The sequence below is a fragment of the Erinaceus europaeus genome, chromosome 15 (assembly GCF_950295315.1).
Source record: "Erinaceus europaeus chromosome 15, mEriEur2.1, whole genome shotgun sequence".
Classification (NCBI taxonomy): domain Eukaryota; kingdom Metazoa; phylum Chordata; class Mammalia; order Eulipotyphla; family Erinaceidae; genus Erinaceus; species Erinaceus europaeus.
Window position 1 is genome coordinate 20613053 of NC_080176.1, and position 11837 is coordinate 20624889.

Here is an 11837-nt window from a genome sequence, read left to right on the forward strand (position 1 = left end):
AGGTGAAAGGTCGGGAGTTGGATGGTAGCACAGCGGGTTAAGCGCACTTGGCACAAAGCGCAAGGACTGGCGTAAGGATCCCAGTTCGAGCCTCCGGCTCCCCACCTGTAGGGGAGTCTCGTCACAGGCGGTGAAGCAGGTCTGTAGGTGTCTATCTTTCTCTCTCCCTCTCTGTCTTCCCTTCCTCTCTCCATTTTTCTCTGTCCTATCTAACAACGACGACATCAATAATAACTACAACAACAATAAAAAACAACATGGGCAACAAAAGGGAAAAAAAAAAAGGTGAAAGGTCTGACTTCTATAATTGCTTCTCCACTGGATATGGGCATTGGCAGGTCAATCCATGCCACCAGCCTGTTTCTGACTTTCCATACTGGGGCAGGGCTCTGGAGAGATGGGGTTCCAGGATACATTGGTGAGGTCGTCTTCCCAGGGAAGTCAGGTTGGCATAATAGCACCTGTAACTTGGTGGCTGAAAATCATTAAGATATAAAGCAGAACAAATAGTTTAATAATCAGGAACCTAAAGGTAGTAATATTGTAGATGATATTTGGGGTCTTCATTTTGGAAAAAAATCTAGTAGGTCTATTTTAGATATATTTCAAGGGGCCCATGACTTTACCAATTTTTGCCTGAGCCTAATAGCTAACATTCAGGGGAGCTAAAGGTATTGTCTGGGGGAGATGGTGTCATTTGGAAATAGGACTAGAAATCTGGATAAGGATAGAGAGAAGCTCCCAAATATGGGAAAAGTATTTAAACACTGTCAACTATAAACCCATTGATCTGATCTGGGGCCTATATTCAGCACAGGAGCCTGTATAACCCCTGCATCCCTGAAGATCTGAGCTTGAATTCCATGGTCACAGCTAGGAACATTGTAGGCTGCACTCATTTCAGGACCCGTCTTCCTCTAGTAGCAGAGTATGTTGACCCAGCTTCCCTTTGGAGAGTACCATTTTTGTTCTATATTGAAGGCAACGTCCTGTAGAGGCCCACAAGAAGGTTTATGATGTTGTTCCTGATGGAGATGACTAGGGATAGTGGAGAGAGGGATCTGTTAGAGGTCTAGGCCCATTATATATCTATGTGAGAATCCCAGGATTCCCCGACTAGGGCTCCAGATGATGGGATGGCCTGGTAGTAACCAAAAAAGGCCATCACTAAAGTATGTCAGTCTCTTGCCCAATGGCCATTTCCCCCTTCTCTTCTACCTCTCTTTCTCTTGTTCTTTCTATTTCCTTCTTCCCCTTGTTCTCTCTTTTTTTCCTTCTTTTTATTTGATAGGACAGAAAGAAATAGAGAGGTGAGGAGGCGATAAAGAGGGAGCAAAAAAAAGACATCTGCAGCACTGCTTCACTGCTAGTGAAGCGTATCCCCCGTAGGTGGGGACTGGAGGGCTTGAACCTGGATTCTTGCACATGGCAACATATGTACTCTACCAGGTGCATCACTGACTCCCTCCACCACTATCACAACTACTATTTTTTTTATTATTTATTTTATTTTCCCTTTTGTTGCCCTTGTTTTTTTATTGTTGTAGTTATTGTTGTTGTTGTTACTGATGTCGTTGTTGTTGGATAGGACAGAGAGAAATGGAGAGAGGAGGGGAAGACAGGGGAGAGAAAGACAGACACCTGCAGACCTGCTTCACCACCTGTGAAGGGACTCCCCTGTAGGTGGAGAGCCTGGGGCTCGAACAGGGATCCTTCTGCCAGTCCTTGCGCTTTGCGCCACGTGTGCTTATCCCGCTGCGCTACCGCCTGACTCCCCACAACTACTATTTTTTGAGTACCAAAATATACTAGGGGTGGTGGGTCTTGACAACCCCAGTAGGGTCTGGGTTAAACTTCCCCATTTTCTCTGGTGGGGCCCAGAGTATAACTGGGGTGGGGCCGCAAGGCCAGGATCCAGAGCCCTGAGTCACAGGGAGACCAAGCAGTCAGGGCCAGGGCAAGGCACGCTGAGCCAGGAAATGTGGACCAAAGCCAAGAGTTGAGTGTTGGGTGTAGGGAGAAGTTAGCAGATGCAGGAGAGGTCACGGCAGGGGAGTGTAGTTGTGAGTGGAGCCAAGGACAAGTTCCAGGAGGCCAGGATCACGTGGGGCTGGAGCAGAAGAGCCTGCCTCTAGAGAGCTTCAGTGCTGGACACACGTGCTCAAGTCTGAGCATGCTCTGAGTCTGGCAGAATGGACCAGGCTGAGGCGCCACAATGCCAAGAGTGTGCATCCGTGAGGGAGCGGTTTGGGAAACACTCTCTGGTGACCAGGAGCTTCTCCAACTACAAACTGACACCCTCAGCAGGGACCTTTTAGGCCTTTATACACCTTAGCTCTCAGGGAGGGGGTTATCGGCCCAGCCCTGGGTGTCACCTGGCTCAGTTCTTTATCTGCTGTGATTACTCAGGCCGGCTATGATCTTCTCTCTGGATTAAGACTACATTCTTCCAAAAGTTCGCTTTCAGAGTAATGTTTTCATTAAACAAACAAACAAATCAATCTGGAAATAATGTCTAATCACCAAATGAGGCACAAACCAAAGCAGCCTGAAACAGCACACCCATCCCTCGCTGAATCATCTTCAAGTGGATGACACGCAGTGCCAACGCTTCATCATATCATTACTGCTGTTTCTCTTCCTGCAACTGGTAATCAGGGTGAGGTGGCCATGTAAATATTCTTTTAGGCAAAGAGAGAGAGGCCCAGTAAAGCTTCCCTCAGTGCAGCGGGGGCAGGGTTAAAATCTGGGCCATGTACATGGCAAAGCAAACGTACTATCTAAGTGAGCTACTTTGATGGTCCAACCACACAATACTGTTTTTCTTTCTCTCTCTCTCTCTCTCCCAAATCCTTTATTGGTACACCATAAATTTCATTTTCCCCAAGTACAGTATTATTATTATTTTTTGCCTCCAAGGTTATCGTTGGGGCTCGGTGCCTGCACTATGAATCCACTGCTCATGTGGTCATTTTTTTCCATTTTTTTTTTCTTGATAGGACAGAGAGAAATGGAGAGAGAAGGGGAAGATAGAGAGGGGGGAGAGAAAGACAGACACCTGCAGACCTGCTTCACGGCTTATGAAATGACCCCGCTGCAGGTGGGGAGCCAGAGGCTCGAACCAAGATCTTTGAATGGGTCCTTTTTGTTATGGACACAACCCAGTGCGTTACTGCCCCCCCCCCCAGTACAGTATTAGTATGCAGCTATAAATGTAGTTCAGTGTAAACTACATGTTAGAAGTTACTAGAAATCTAATAAGCATAATGGGTTTATTAAAGAGTAAGAGGAACTGTGAGTGGCCAGGTGATGACACAGCTGGTTAGTGCACATATTACACATCACACAAGTGCACAGGACCTGTGTGCAAGGCCCAGATCCCCACTTGCAGGGGGGAAGCTTCATAAGTGGTGGAGCAGTGCTGCAGGTATCTATCTATCCATCTCCCTCTCTATCTTCCCCTCCTGTTGTTAAAATTTCGTAGGCTCTTGTCGGGCGGGTAACAGAGACGCGGAGACAACGGCTGGGCAGGGAAGCTGTGTTTCTTTATTCAGGAACAACGATTCATAAACTAAGACAAACTAATCACCAAACAGAACTCTGCTGTCTCTTTGCGGTGGCACAAGCACTCTCTCTTACTCTGGAACTCAGGAACCCAGGAACTCTGTCACTCTGGAACTCTCCAACTCAGGAACCCTCTCTCGGGGTTCCTTGGGGCGGGGCCAAGCAGGCCGCGAAATTAACTGGACTGATCCAATTCTCTTGGCGGGGGAGGGCTAGAACAAACCAATGAGTTGACAGTGACCCAGCCATCAAGTCTCACTGAAAAGGAAGCCAAGTATCAAACTAGTGTTGCCTTGCAGCAGTTTTTCTGTAGCTGAGAAAAACTAAGGCACAAACAGAATGGCGGCCCTTCAATAGATGAAGAAACAGAACTAGAAAAACATTGCAACTAATGAAATAATCTAGAAAAAGTCAGCATGAAAGAAAAACACATACTGGGTTTTATTTACTTATTTAGGCTAGATACAAAAGGGAGGAGGAGATAGGTAGATAGATACAGACGAACGGATGGACAGACAGACAGACAGAGAGGAAATTAGACACTTGCAGCTCTGCTTCATTGCCTTGCAGGTGGGGAGTGGGGGCTTGAACCCAGGTCCATGTGTAAGGTAACGTGTGTTCTGCCAGCATATACCGTGTCCTTTATCACATTTGCCCCCTGAGATCATCCACCGATGATTCTTGTATAATCCAGCCTTTAAAAAAAAAAAAAATATATATATATACATATATTTACTTGTCTATTTATTATTGGATAGAGACAGAAGTTGAGAGGGGCAGGGGAGATAGAGAGGGAGAGAGACACCAGTAGCCCTGCTGCAGAGTGGCTATTTATTTGGTTTTTTTAAAAAAAATTTTATTGGGAGTCGGGCTGTAGCACAGCGGGTTAAGCGCAGGTGGCGCAAAGCACAAGGACCGGCATAAGGATCCCAGTTCGAACCCCGGCTCCCCACCTGCAGGGGAGTCACTTCACAGGCGGTGAAGCAGGTCTGCAGGTGTCTATCTTTCTCTCCTCCTCTCTGTCTTCCCCTCCTCTCTCCATTTCTCTCTGTCCTATCCAACAGTGACGACAACAACAATAGTAACTACAACAATAAAAAAAAAAAAAACAAGGGCAACAAAAGGGAATAAATAAATAAATAAAATAAAATATTTTTTAAAAATTTATTTATTTATGAGAAAGATAGGAAGAGAGAGAGAGAAAGAACCAAATATCACTCAGGTACATGTGCTGCCGGGGATTGAATTTGGGACATCATGCTTGAGAGGCCAATACTTTATCCACTGTACTGCCTCCTGGATCACCAGAATGAGTTTTTACAACCTCTGGCTCTTCTGTGTTTGCCTTTCTGCCCTCAGCATCTCTTGTGTACCTAAGATTTCCTTCTCTCCATCTATGCATCTGTGGACACATGAATTCCTCTCATTCATTGGGTTCACTCATGAATTCCTATCTTTTGATGATTCATAATTTACTATATGATTATTTTGGTGTTCTAATTATCCCTGATTTAAGTGACTTCCTATGTCCTTGTGATATACAGTTGTTTTGATTTTGTTATTTATTTATTTATTTATTTATTTCAGAGAGAGAGACCACAGCACCAAAGCTTCCCCAAATGTGATGAGGGTTGGGCTCAGAGCTGGGTTGTACACATGACAAAACAGGGCACTATCCATGTGAGGTATTCTGCTGCCCCACAAGCCTGTTTTGAATTGCAATCCCTACTCTCAGGTATAATGGGGTATTCTGTCCTGTCCATATCCAGACTCAGTTATTTCTCTGAGGAGCGTAATTGCTTTTCTCTGTGAAGGTGAAGGTATGAGAGATCAAATTCAGAGTATTAGAGTCCTTGTTACTTCTGTTGAAGCAGCAAATGAGACCAGAGAACCAAATATTTAGAAAAGGAGAAACTTTTTATTTATTATTTTTATTTATTTTTATTTTTTAATTTATTTCTTTATTGGGGAATTAATGTTTTACATTCAACAGTAAATACAATAGTTTGTACATGCATAACATTCCCCAGTTTCCCATTTAACAATACAACCCCCACTAAGTCATTTATCATCCTTCATGGACCTGTATTCTCTCCACCCACCCACCCACCCCAAAGTCTTTTACTTTGGTGCGATATGCCAATTCCATTTCAGGTTCTACTTGTGTTTTCGTTTCTGGTCTTGTTTTTCAACTTCTGCCTGAGAGTGAGATCATCCCATATTCATCCTTCTGTTTCTGACTTAGAAAAGGAGAAACTTTATTTGAACTGGTGGGCTATTATGGGGGAAGGCAAGGAAGACCACTTGAGACCAAGATCTGAATTAGAGAGTCTTTATTTCCCAGTTGGGGGCTGTGTCTCAGCAAGATGCTGTTCAGAGAGCAGCCTTGGGCCTTTTCGCACAGCTGGTTATAAAGTCAAAAACCGCAACTGCAGCAAGCAAGCTGATTACAGAAGCTAATATAGGCAGTTATTTTTTTTTTAATTTTTTATTTAAGAAAGGATTAGTGAACAAAAGCATAAGGTAGGGGGGGTACAACTCCACACAATTCCCAACACCCAATCCCCATAACCCACCCCCTCCCATGGTAGCTTTCCCATTCTCTAGCCCTCTGGGAGCATGGACCCAGGGTCATTGAGGGTTGCAGAAGGTAGAAGGTCTGGCTTCTGTAATTGCTTCCCCGCTGAACATGGGCGTTGACTGGTCGGTCCATACCCCCAGTCTGCTTCTCTCTTTCCCTAGTAGGGTGTGTCTCTGGGGAAGCTGAGGCAGTTATTTTTTAAACCATCTTTGGGGGACCACCAGGCTTTTTTTTTTTCCCGGAATTCAGAGGAACCCACACCCTCCACACCTTCTTTCTTAAAGCTATTTCGGGAATACACTGTTTGCTCTATTTGAGTAAGAATTTTCCTGGAACTTGTAGGGTCGCTGGGGATGTCAAGATGGAATTACCCAAGTCAAGCTGTCGCAGGGCTTGGTGTCGGATCTCTCTGAAAAAGAGCGTGAGCCCCCAGCCTTTGTTCTATGGGGTATTTATACCTATAGGACAGGTCTCTAAGTTACTTGGCACAGTTTCACTGGTGCATAGCAAACAGGGAGTACAGAAAAAGATTACCAGCAATTGGCTCTTACACATATAGTCACACCTGTCCTCTCCTACCTTCCTTTACAAGGCGATGGCATTCCCTTTGAACACATTTAGCCTGGCCTTTAACTACTTCACTGTAGCACCCCTTTGCTCCTTGGCTAGACAAAACTAGAAAACATTTGTGTGTGTAGCCAAACACACACACGCAAAACGTGTGTTTATGTTCATACACACATGGTATGACATCAACTTGCATATATATGCATTCACATATCTTAGAAATAATAAATTTAGGGAATCGTGCGGTAGCGCAGCGGGTTAAGTGCACGTGGCACAAAGCGCAAGGACCGGCATAAGGATCCTGTATCGAGCCCCGGCTCCCCACTTGCAGGGTAGTCACTTCACAGGCGGTGAAGCAGGTCTGCAGGTATCTTTCTCTCCCCCTTCTTTGTCTCCTCCTCCTCTCTCCATTTCTCTCTGTCCTATTCAATAACAACAACAACAATAATAACTACAATAATAAAACAAGGGCAACAAAAAGGAATAAATAAATAAATATATTTTTTTAAAAAAAAGAAATAATTTAGGTTAATACCTCCTCACTGGGTTATTTCTTGCCTTCTCCACCCCATTCCCCATCCCATACTTGTCTGTTCCTCCTCCTCTTCCTCCTCTTCCTTCTAAAGTTTATCACTTTTTTGTAATTTATTATTTTTATTATTTATTTTCCCTTTTGTTGCCCTTTTTTAAATTGTTGTAGTAGTTATTATTATTGTTGTTAATGATGTCATCGTTGTTGGATAGGGTAGAGAAATGGAGAGAGGAAGGAAAGACAGAGAGGGGGAGAGAAAGAGAGACACCTGCAGACCAGCTTCACCTCTTTGAAGCGACTCCCCTGCAGGTGGGGAGCCAGGGCTCAACTGGGATCCTTATGCCGGTCTTTGAGCTTCGCGCCATGTGCGTTTAACCCACTACGCTACCACCCGATCCCCTATTTTTATTTTTTAACCACAGCATTGCTCAGCCCTGCCTTATGGTGTTAATGGGAGATTGAACCTGAGGCTTTGGAACCTCAGGCACTAGAGTCTCTTTGCATAACCATTACTTCCTACTTCCCTTCTTTTTAAAACGTTTATTTATTTATTCTGTACCAGAGATGGCTCAGCTCTGACTTATGGTGAGTTGGGGGGTGGGGGGGGTTTTTTGATCCTGGGACATTGGACTCTCAGGCTTGAGAGTCTCTTTGCATAACCATTAAGCTATCTGCCCTGCCCTGCCCTGCCCTGCCCCTTCTTTAGTGAGAATTCTAGCTGCCAACATTTGCTCGACCCTATATTTCATCTAAAATAGTTTCTGGATTGCATTGCCCACATCATTACAAAGCAGAACTGACTTCAGGATTTATTGTACTTGCCTTTCTCCATAACACTCACTCTGCCAGCTGCAGTTTGTAATCAAATGCTGTGGTGATTTGATTGGAATTAGTCCCTCCCTCCCCCATTCAGCATGGTTATGTTTCTTATTAGAAATACAATTAGTTTCATTGTTTCCATCTGCTTTCAATTTTACTTTAGCTCCTTTCCATTCGTATTGATATTATCATTATCATTATTTTGCCTCCAGGGTTATTTCTGGGGCTCAGTGCCTGCACTTGGAATCCAGTGCTCTTGGAGGCCATTTTTTCCCCATTGCTGTTCTTGTTGTTATTGTTGGATAGGACAGAGAGAAATGGAGAGAGGAGGGGGGAGACAGAGAAGGGGAGAGAAAGATAGACACCTGCAGACCTGCTTCACCTCTTGTGAAGCGACTTCCCTACAGGTGGGGAGCAGGGCGGGGCTCCAAACAGGATCCTTGCGTGGGTCCTTGCACGTCGTGCCATGAGCACTTAACCCTGTGCACTACCACCAGGCCTTCTGATGTAATTAATCTTTTTGAGCATGTAGGATGTTGCTGTATCAAATCTACAATACAGTATGTGCTCAGAGGAATACCGCTTCCACCTCCACCCATGGTAGGTAACCAGTTGCTTTGCTTCCTCTTAACTATTTTGTTTGTTTTGTTTGCTTGTTTGTTTTTTACCCAGAGTACTATTCAACCTTGCAGGCAGCCTCAGGCTTGAGAGTTTCTGTGCATAACCATTAATCTATCTTCCACCCCCTGCATTGTTTTCTGGTATTGTTTGTTTTGTAGTGACTAACAGCTTTTATTATATCTTCTCCTGTTCCTTTCTTTTTCCTTCAAAAAATAGCCAACTATCTATGTATGGCATAAGAAATATTTTGTGCCGAGTACTGCCAGTGTCTTAAATGATTATAAGGAAAGGCTTGTTAGGCTAAGTCTATAGAAGTGACTTAGCTTGGGGCCCATAGAGATTCTCAGGAAGGGGCTGGTCTCCAACCGAGGTCAAGAGATTTGAGAGCTCGACCATCCAGGTTCACCCAGCAACCTTTGAACCGCAAGATTTCAGCATCTTCCCCGTGTGTGCTTTCACATGTGGGTTGGGTGGTGTCCTCCAGTTCCATGGGGACACAAGTCCCTGCACTAAGTAGCCTTCTAGATCCTGCCTGGGTATCTCTTCCTGTGACTGTTCATCTCTAGCCTTTACAATAAACAGATGAGCTTAAGAAAAGTTCTCTGAGCAGTTTTTTGTTCTGCTTTTGTTTTGTTGCCACGGAGGGTATTCTGGGGCTTGGTTCCCAAAGGCCATTTTTTGACAGAAGTTAAGAGAGGGGCAGGGGTACACAGCATAGTGGTTATGCAAAGAGACGTTCATGCCTGAGACTCCAGTGTCCCTGGTTCAATTCCCCTCACCACCATAAACCAGAGCTACGGAGACAGAGACCTGCAGCATTGTTCCACCACTTGTGAAACTTCCCCTATGCAGGTGGAGACTGAATATGTGGTCACTGACTGAAGTGTGGGATAATCTTGTGGGACTGGGTTCTTTTTTAGTTTTTTTTTTTTTTTTTTTTACTTATCTTTATTAATTGGATAGAGACAGGTAGAAATTGAGAGGGAAGGGGGTGATAGTGAGGGAGAGAGACAGAGAGATACCTGCAGCCCTGCTTCGCCACTTGTGAAGCTTTCCCCCTGCAGGTGGGGACCAGGGGATCGAACCTGGGTCCTTGTGCATTGTAACATGAGCGCTCAACCAGTTGAGCCACCACCCAGCCCCTCTTTTTTGATTTTATTATTGTTATTTACTTATTGGATGGAGACAGTCAGAAATTGTGAGGGAGGAGGATGATAGTGAGGAAGAGAGACAGAGACACCTGCAGCCCTGTTCCACCACTTGTGAAGCTTCTCTCCTGCAGGTGAGGACCTGGGGCTTGAACCCAGGTCCTTGTACACCATAGTGTGTGCCTTAACTAGGTGTGCCACCACCCAGCCTCTGGGACTGAGTTGTTAACCTATTTGATGCAATGGTATATTTCCAAGTAGATTATATTAGAAATTAGTTCATTGTAGAAGACCCAGCTGGAGTTACAATACTGCTTGATGTGGGGAAAACTATTAGGGGGACTGGCACTTGTTTCCCCAACATTTAAAAAGTTTGTCATGCAATATCCCAACAAAGAATTGAGGAGAAAGCATGATTTTCAGGAATTTTAAACTTTATTCAGGAAAATTGAGAATATTCACATGTTAGGAAGAGAGAGAGGGAGAAGCCCCAGAATTCTCTTATTCACATGTTGATGGGGCACTCACCTAGGGGCAGGGGCCCAACGGGGAGATAGATAGATAGATAGATAGATAGATTGGGGGGGGAGAAATGTTGAGGGACAAAGATTACCACATGATGAAGTGTCCAGAAACCTCATTTCCAGAGCCTTACCCTACTAAGGAAATATTAGGAACAACACATGTCTGTCAAGGAGAATGGATCCCCAGGAAACTGCCCATATGTCATCAGGAAGCAGTTATAGAAACTCCATCTTTCAACACCCCCAAAAGAATTTGGGGTCCATACTCCTAGAGGGGGGGAATGTTGAGGGACAAGGTGTCGCTCAGAAAATAGGAGTGGTGTGGCCCGGGAGGTGGCACAGTGGATAAAGCATTGGACTCTCAAGCATGAGGTCCTGAGTTCAATCCTTGAAAACACATGTACCATAGTGATATCTGGTTCTTTCTCTCTCCTCCTTTCTCATGAATGAAAAAATAAAATATTTAAAAAAGGAAGAAGAAGAAAGAAGAAAGGAGTGGTTACAGGTGTGGTTTGGAGAGATGGAGGCAGGGCTTGGGTTTGAAAAGCTAGGCCTTTGAGCTCTCAGACTCTCTCTCTCTCTGCCAGACCACCATGCAAGTGTTAAATTGGTGTTTTTACTCTCTCTTTCTGTCTCTCATGCCCTAACATGTGAATGTTCCCAGTGTTCCCGAACAAAAGTTTAAAAATACCTGAAAATCAAGCTCTCTCCTCAATTCTTTGTTGAGATAATGTGTGATGAACTTTTTGATATTGGGGGAACAAATGTTGGCCTTCCTTTCCCCCAATAAAGAAAGGAGAACTTGGAAGTCAGGCAGTAGTGCTGCGGGTTAAGCGCACGTGGCGCAAAGCGTAAGGACCGGAGTAAGGATCCCGGTTTGAACCCCCGGCTCCCCACCAGGGGAGTCGCTTCACAGGCGGTGAAGCCGGTCTGCAGGTGTCTTTCTCTCCCCTTCTCTGTCTTCCTCTCCTCTCTCAATTTCTCTCTGTCCTATTCAACAACGACATCAACCACGACAACAATAATAACTACAACAATAAAACAAGGGCAACAAAAGGAATAAAGTAACAAATATTAAAAAAAAAAAAAAAAAGAGGAGGAGAACTTGTACTTACAAATGGTCACCTGTGCAGCAAGCAAGCCACGCCCACACGTCTAGCTTTCAGCATCCAAGCCCCGCCTCCACCATTCCAAGCCACACCTGTTACCACTCCCATTTTCTGGGCGGTACCCTCCAGGTACCTCCTGTCCCTCAACAAAACTATCACAAACTTGGAGCAGAGAAATATTCAGAGGTTGTGTGTAGTGGAAAGAAAGACAGTTCAGGTTTTTTTCTCTTATAATTAATTTATTTTATTTTTTAACAGAGCACTGCTCAGCGTGGTGCTGGAGATTGAACTTGAGACCTCAGAGCCTCAGGCATGAAATTTTATTTTATTTCTTTGTTATCTTTATTTATTTATTGGATAGAAACAGCAATA